At 43.2% G+C, this 7,717-nt stretch overlaps 1 long non-coding RNA gene across 3 annotated transcripts in view; it reads right to left on the bottom strand.

The window, feature by feature from the left end:
• Positions 1–6,704: 6,704 nt before the first annotated feature.
• The window catches only part of LOC104994241, a 5,552-nt gene continuing 4,539 nt past the window's right edge, over positions 6,705–7,717 (bottom strand). For all 3 annotated transcript variants that reach the window (XR_825929.1, XR_825930.1, XR_825931.1), the window contains one exon: positions 6,705–7,402. This is a non-coding gene — a long non-coding RNA (uncharacterized LOC104994241). The remainder of the gene's footprint in view (positions 7,403–7,717) is intronic.

The following is a 7,717-nucleotide window of genomic DNA, read 5'->3' as shown; positions in this document are numbered from 1 at the left end:
TGATGCCATCCAGCCATCTCATTCTCTGTCATCCCCTTTTCCTCCTGCCCCCAATCCTTCCCAGCATCAGTCTTTTCCAATGAGTCAACTCTTCGCATGAGGTGGCCAAAGTACTGGAATTTCAGCTTTAGCATCAGTCCTTCCAAAGAAAGCCCAAGGCTGATCTCCTTCAGAATGGACTGGTTGGATCTCCTTGTAGTCAAGGGACTCTCAAGAGTCTTCTCCAACACCACAGTTAAAAAGCATCAATCCTTCAGCGCTCAGCTTTCTTCACAGTCCAACTCTCACAGCCATACAAGACCACTGGAAAAACCATAGCCTTGACTAGACGGACCTTTGTTGGCAAAGTAATGTCTCTGCTTTTGAATATGCTATCTAGGTTCTATGTATCACCTTGCTCAAAGTTTTATGTATTTTGCCTTTCTGTTTTCTGGTAGAAGAGCTCCTTACAAGACTTCTTATAAGGAAGTGTAGTAGTGAGGAACTCCCTCAGTTTTTGTTTGCCTGGGAAAGTGTTTATTTCTCCTTTATATATGAATGATAACTTTACTGTATAGAGTATTCTTGGGCAACAGTTTTTAATCTCTCAATATTATAAGAATGTCATTCCACTTCCTCCTGGACTGCAAGGTTTCTGCTGAGAAATCTGCTGAAAGCCTAATTGGGGTTCCTTTGTATGTTACCATCCTTTTTTCCCTAGTTGCCTTTAAAATCCATTCTTTTTAAAAATAATTTTATTTATTTTTGGCTGTGCTGGGTCTTCGTTGCTGCCAGTGTGCTTTCTCTAATTGCAGGCGCTACTCTCCATTGTGGTGCATGGGTCTCTCATCGCAGTTGTTTCCTGTGGTGGAGCACAGGCTCTAGACCACCAGGCTTTAGTAGTTGTAGTGCACAGGCTTTGTTGATCCATGTGGGATCTTCCTGGACCGGGGATCAAACCCGTGTCTCTTGCATTGGCAGGTGGATTCTTTACCAGTGAGCCACCAGGGGACCCTCCAAAATTCATTCTTTGTCACTGACTTTGACAGCCTTAATGTGTCTTGAAGAAGGTCTTTTGGCATGTGTCTTGGATGCTCTCTTAGCTTCACAGACTTGTACATCCAGTTCCTTCCCCAGGTTTGGGAAATTCTCAGGTATTATTTAAATTCTCTGCTCCCTTCTCAAGCTTTTCTTTCTGAGATAGTCATTACCCTAATGTCACACTTCCTAAGAGAGTCAGATAACTCTCACAGAATTTCCTCAAATATCTCATTTCTCTTTCCTCTTCCAGTTGTATCATTTCTAGATTTGTCCTCAAGCTCACTAATTCTTTATTTCATATGGTCTGCTCTATTTCTGATGCTTTCTCTAATACATTCTTAATCTCATTTATTGAGTTATTCAGCTCCAGAATTTGTTTGGTTCTTTTTTGTTAAAGTTTCACTGTCTATGGTGAAATACTCCTTCTGTTCATTAATTTTATTAGTAAGCTCATTGAACTGCCAGAGTTTTCTTTTAGCTCACTGAGTTTCTTCACTGAATTGTCTACCAGTGTGACTGCAATATTCTACGACGTTAAGTTTGGTTTCTGGAGATGTCATTTTCAATTTGTGGTATGTTGTTACTGTGGTTCGTCATATGGTGCTTGATGCAAGTTCTTCTGCCAGTGCATTTGAAGTAGCCCAGTGGTCCCCAACCTTTTTGGCATTAGGGACCAGTTCCATAGGTCATTTCCCATTGGCCAGGGGTGCGGGAATGCTTTCAGGATGATTCAAGCACATTTACTGTGCACTTTCTGTGTGTGTGTGCTCAGTCGCTCAGTCATGTCCAACTCTGCAACCCCGTGGACTGTAGCCTGCTGGGCTCCACTGTTTATGTAATCTTCCAGGCAAGAATACTGGAGTGGGATGCCATTTCCTATTCCCAGGGATCTTCCTGACCCAGAGATCAAACCCGAATCTCTTGCCTTGACATGCAGACTCTTTATACCACTTTGCCACCTTTTATTTCTATTATTACATTGTGATGTATAATGAAATAATTATATAGCTCACCATAATGCAGAATCAATGAACTTGTTTTCCTGCAGCTGTAAATACAGATGAAGCTTTACTCGCTTGCCCACTGCTCACATCCACTGCTCACCTCCTAAGAGGTTATGGACCAGTACTGGGGGTTGGGGATTCCTGAAGTAGCCAACACCTTTCTGCCAGATTCTAACAATTCAACCGATTAGAAATTAAAGGCCTTTCTTTCGTTTTCCTGTAGGTGGCACTACAGCATAAGTTTTTGGTTTCTTTTCCATGAACTGCTTCTGATAAATTATATTCAAGAATCAGTACTTTGCATTCTCTACCACTTCTGTCAGAGATGTGGCCCTATGCCCTCCTTATCACATCTGTTCCTCTGGGGTCAGTGTTGCTGGTGTGGCTGCCTTGTGCACCAGGATGGGAGGCTCCTCTTTTCATCCAGGATCCCCTGAATCACAGGCTCCATCACCACTGAGGGGCGGACAGTGGCAGTAGGCTGGGGATGGGCGGGTGCATCTGCCATATGGTGGTGTCAGGTTCGCAGGGTAGACCAGGGTGCTGGAGCCATAGGCACCTCAGCAGCTGGTGGGCCAGTGTCCCATGTACAACTGCCACTGCAGCCCAGCTTCTTGTGCTGCAGGCACTGCCATGGCCAAGGAAGCCCAAGTCATGTGTCTGCCTCCCCTGCCACTAGTGGGTTCTCTGGGGCTGCAGTCTCAGCTGCCATGGTTGGAAGGCCAGGATTACAGGCACCAACTCCACTGGTACCTCGGTTCTGCCTTTTCTCTGTGTTACAGTCAAACCACCTTTTTTTCTTTTTTTTTTTTTTTCATACTTAATGTTAGGGCAAGAGGGAACACCAGAAATCATGCAAGAAAATTACCTGTGTGTGGAACTATCCACACAGCACAGGACACTGGCATTCGTGGCTCCCACTCTCTAAACGCCAATAGATTCTTTCCCAGTCATCTTGACAAAAATGTCCTTGAGTGTTTCCAAAATGCCCTACCTAACCTCCTAGTCTCACCATTTGAATGACATTAGAACATTCTCTAACACCATACACAAAAATAAACTCAAAATGGAGTAAAGACCTCAATGTAAGGCCAGATAACTATAAAGCTCTTAAGAGAAAAACATAAGCAGAGCACTCTTTGACATAAATTGCAGCAGTATCTTTTTGGATCCACCGTCTAATGAAAATAAAAACAAATAAGCAAATAAGACTTAATTAAACTTAGAAGCTTTTGCACAGTAAAGGAAATCATAAGCAACAACCCACAGAATGGGAGAAAATATTTGCAAATGATACAACCGACAAAGGATCAATCCCTAAAAATACAAACACCTCATGCAGCTCTTCTAAAAACACAATAAAAAAATAGGCAGAAGATCTAAATAGATGTTTCTACAAAGAAGACATACAGATGGTCAACAGGAACATAAAAAGATGCTGCTGCTGCTGCTAAGTCACTTCAGTCATGTCCGACTCTGTGCGACCCCATAGACGGAAGCCCACCAGGCTCTGCCATCTCTGGGATTCTCCAGGCAACAGCACTGGAGTGGGTTGCCATTTCCTTCTCCAATGCATGAAAGTGAAAAGTGAAAGAGAAGTCGCTCAGTCGTGTCCGACTCTTAGCAACCCCATGGACTATAGCCTACTGGGCTCCTCCATCCATGGGATTTTCCAGGCAAGAGTACTGGAGTGGGGTGCCATTGCCTAAACACTGCCAATTATTAGAGAAATGCAAATCAAAACTACAGTGAGGTATCACCTCACACCGGTCAGAATGGCCGTCATTAAAAAATCTAGAAACAATAAATGCTGGAGAGTGTGTGGAGAAGGGAACCCTCCGGCAGTGTTGGTAAGAATGTAAATTGGTATAACCACTATGGAGAACAGTATGGAGACTCCTTAAAAAACTAAAAACAGAACTTCCATATGATCCAGCAATCCCAATCCTGGACATATATCCAGAGAAGACCATAATTCAAAGAGATACTTGCCCCACAGTGTTCACTGTAGCACTATTTATAACAGGCAGGACACGGAAGCAACCTAAATGTCCATCAACAGAGGAACTGATAAAGAAGATGTGGTACATATATATGAAATGGAATATTACTCAGCCATAAAAAGCATGAAATAATGCCATTTGCAGCTACACTGATGGACCTAGAGATTATCATACTAAGAGAAGTCAGCAAAAGAAAAATATCATATGATATCAGTTATATGTGGAATCTAAAAAAAAATGATACATATGAACTTATTTACAAAACAGACTCACAGACTATGGAAACAAATTTATGATTACCAAAGTGGAATGAATTAAGAGTTAAATTAGGGATAAATTAGGAGTTTGGAATTGGTAAACAGACACTAATTTCCAAAAGGAAAAAGGGAAATGTCAACTCTAGGCCCTGTAAATATTAGATCTTATTATATATTGTTTTGTACTTATATAAGCAAGGTGGTGTGATAGTAAAAATACTCTGCCCTAGAGCAACAAAGACTTCTGCCAAATACACATACATTAGAGTGCTGGAGAATGTAGGCATGGCTTGGGCAGGCTCAGACTCTCCATCCAAAGGGGTCTCTGAGGACATAAGAGAAAGACTGGATCTGGAATCAAGCCTTTCTAAGAAACTTAGCTTCAAACTTAGTTATGGAAAACGTTTGCCTGAATTTCTTCATCTATATGATAGGAATAAATGTGTTCTCCTACCTCAGGGATATTCTGGAAGAATAAACATTATGTCTTTTGGGCCACAAAACCCTCAGAGTATGTGGAACTACAAAGACCAGAGGTTATCTTTGGGTTCATACACCACCACTCTCAGAGAGAATGAGTTGGTGTGCCTTGGTTAACTGTATCAGTAAAATGGGTATACCCACCTCATAGTATCCTTATGAAAATTAAGAGTTAATATATAGAAAGTGATTGGTACCATATCTGGCATAGAGTAAGTATTCAGTAAGGAAATTAACCCTGAATATTCACTAGAAGGACTGATGCTGAAGCTGAAGCTTCAGTACTTTGGCCACCTGATGCAAAGAGCCAACTCACTGCAAAAACACCTGATGCTGATAAAGACTGAGGGCAAAAGGAGGAGGGGCAACAGAGGATGAGATGGTTGGATAGTATCATCGACTCAATGGACATGAGTTTGAGCAAACTCCAGGAGAGAGGGAAGGACAGGGAAGCCTAGTGTACTACAGTCCATGGGGTCGCAAAGAATCAGACATGACCTAGCAACTAAACAACAGTCACCAAAATAACTATAGCTTTATAGATATTACTGTTATCCAGTGTTTGGATAGGCATTATATAAGGAGTTGAAGAGAAAGTAGTTCAACAGGCCTGCTTTAAGACAAACGAAATAGTATGAGTATTGGGCCTAGTATAAGAATACCAGACCACCTGACCTGCCTCTTGAGAAACCTATAGGCAGGTCAGGAAGCAACAGTTAGAACTGGACATGGAACAACAGACTGGTTCCACATAGGAAAAGGAGTACATCAAGGCTGTATATTGTCACCCTGCTTATTTAACTTCTATGCAGAGTACATCATGAGAAACGCTGGGCTGGATGAAGCACAAGCTGGAATCAAGATTGCCGGGAGAAATATCAATAACCTCAGATATGCAGATGACATCACCCTTATGGCAGAAAGTGAAGAAGAACTAAAGAGCCTCTTGATGAAAGTGAAAGAGAGTGAAAATGTTGGCTTAAAGCTCAACATTCAGAAAACGAAGATCATAGCATCTGGCCCCATCACTTCATAGCAAATAGATGGGGAAACAGTGGAAATAGTGTCAGACTTTATTTTTCCTGGGCTTCAAAATCACTGCAGATGGTGACTGCAGCCATGGAATTCAAAGACGCTTACTCTTTGGAAGGACAGTTATGACCAACCAAGACAGCATATTAAAAAGCAGAGTCATTACTTTGCCAACAAAGGTCCGTCTAGTCAAGGCTATTGTTTTTCCAGTATCATGTATGGATGTGAGATTTGGACTATAAAGAAAGCTGAGCGCTGAAGAATTGATGCTTTTGAACTGTGGTGTTGGAGACGACTCTTGAGAGTCCCTTGGACTGCAAGATCCAACCAGTCCATCCTAAAGGAGGGCAGTCCTGGGTATTCATTGGAAGGTCTGATATTGAAGCTCAAACTCCAATACTTTGGCCACCTGATGTGAAGAGCTGACTCATTTGAAAAGACCCTGATGCTGGGAAAGATTGAGGGCAGGAGAAGGGGACAACAGAGGATGAGATGGTTGGATGGCATCACCAACTCGATGGACATGAGTTTGGGTAGGCTCCAGGAGTTGGTGTTGGACAGGGAGGCCTAGCGTGCTGCGGTTCATGGGGTCACAAAGAGTCGGACACGACTGAGTGACTGAACTGAACTGATAAGAACAGTAGTAGTAATAGTGTTCATCGCTCAATCATGTTCAACTCTTTGTGACCCCATGGACTGTAGCCCACCAGGCTCCTCTATCCATGGGATTTCCCAGGCAAGAATACTGGAGTAGGTTGCCGTTTCCTTCTCCAGAGGATCTTCCTGATCCAGAAGTTGAACCTGGGTCTCCTGCATCGCAGGCAAATTCTTTACCGTCTGAGCTATAGGAAAGTCCTTTAGTATCAGAATGGTAGACTTCATTTCTCAAAGATGAGAATGACCAGAGATGTAGAAAAGCTAACTATTTACAGTATAGGCAGATAAGACTGCACTGCAAAGTGCCCCTTAGACATGAAATTGAATCTGAGAGTGGAATTGATATTCCCAAGTGATGAAGCAGAGTGGAGGAGGTCTCAATCTATCATCCAGGGCAAATGCTTATGGGTGTTCCTTCTGCCTCAAAATCAAAACAGCCCCTCCTACTCACCTTCCTCTGGCTCCCTGTCAGTGACAGTTTCTTCAAGACATCTCTTCCCAAACCTGCCTTCGTGGCAGTGAGCCCCATGGTTCCCGGTTTCTGTTCCTCTGGTACTTGGTGTCATGGTTAATTATTACCCTCTTTAACAAAGTTATGCATAGTGACACACTGTCTCTCCACGAGAAACATGAAGCCACTGAGGGCAGGAACTGTGTCTTCTCCATCTGTTTGTCCCCAGGACTTACCAGTGTCTTTTTCCCAACAAAAGTGTGTATTGGGTTCCATGGAACGGTTCCCAGGTAAGAGTACAAGTGCCAAAAGAAGTTAAAACAAGCTGCCTCAAAGGACTGTCAGAAATCTAGTAAACTTACCGCTCACATTTGATAAGCACATGGAAAATAGCATTCAGTGAAAAACTCAGGAGTCGCAGAGCGTGTGAGGATCTGAGGCCTTCCTGATCCCAGGAGCAGGTAGCAATTCTTCCACTACTTCATCTGTGTCTTTTCTCTGCATGTTTGAACAGGACAGGAGAGTTCATCTAATGAGGGAGCACTGGGAGACCATGGAGTTGCACAGTGAGGTTCTGGGCAGCAAGCACTTCCCTGGAGGGGCTGGGAACCAAGTCTCCTGTCCACCAGCCACCCTTGTGTCATACAGAGCTACTTCTCCTCACAGGTGCAGGGAGCAGTTCCCCATGGACCTGTGGGCTTTCCTTCCTTGAGGGGTAACTGAGAAGAGGAAGTATTTGGGTAAATTACTGTCCTCTGAGAGCACAGAGCTGATCCCAAGGCCACATTTTTCTCACCATCTCCCCTTCCTGCC

Source organism: Bison bison, unplaced genomic scaffold (genome assembly GCF_000754665.1).
Source record: "Bison bison bison isolate TAMUID 2011002044 unplaced genomic scaffold, Bison_UMD1.0 scf7180017864254, whole genome shotgun sequence".
NCBI lineage: Eukaryota > Metazoa > Chordata > Mammalia > Artiodactyla > Bovidae > Bison > Bison bison.
This window is presented reverse-complemented; position numbering and strand designations above follow the sequence as displayed.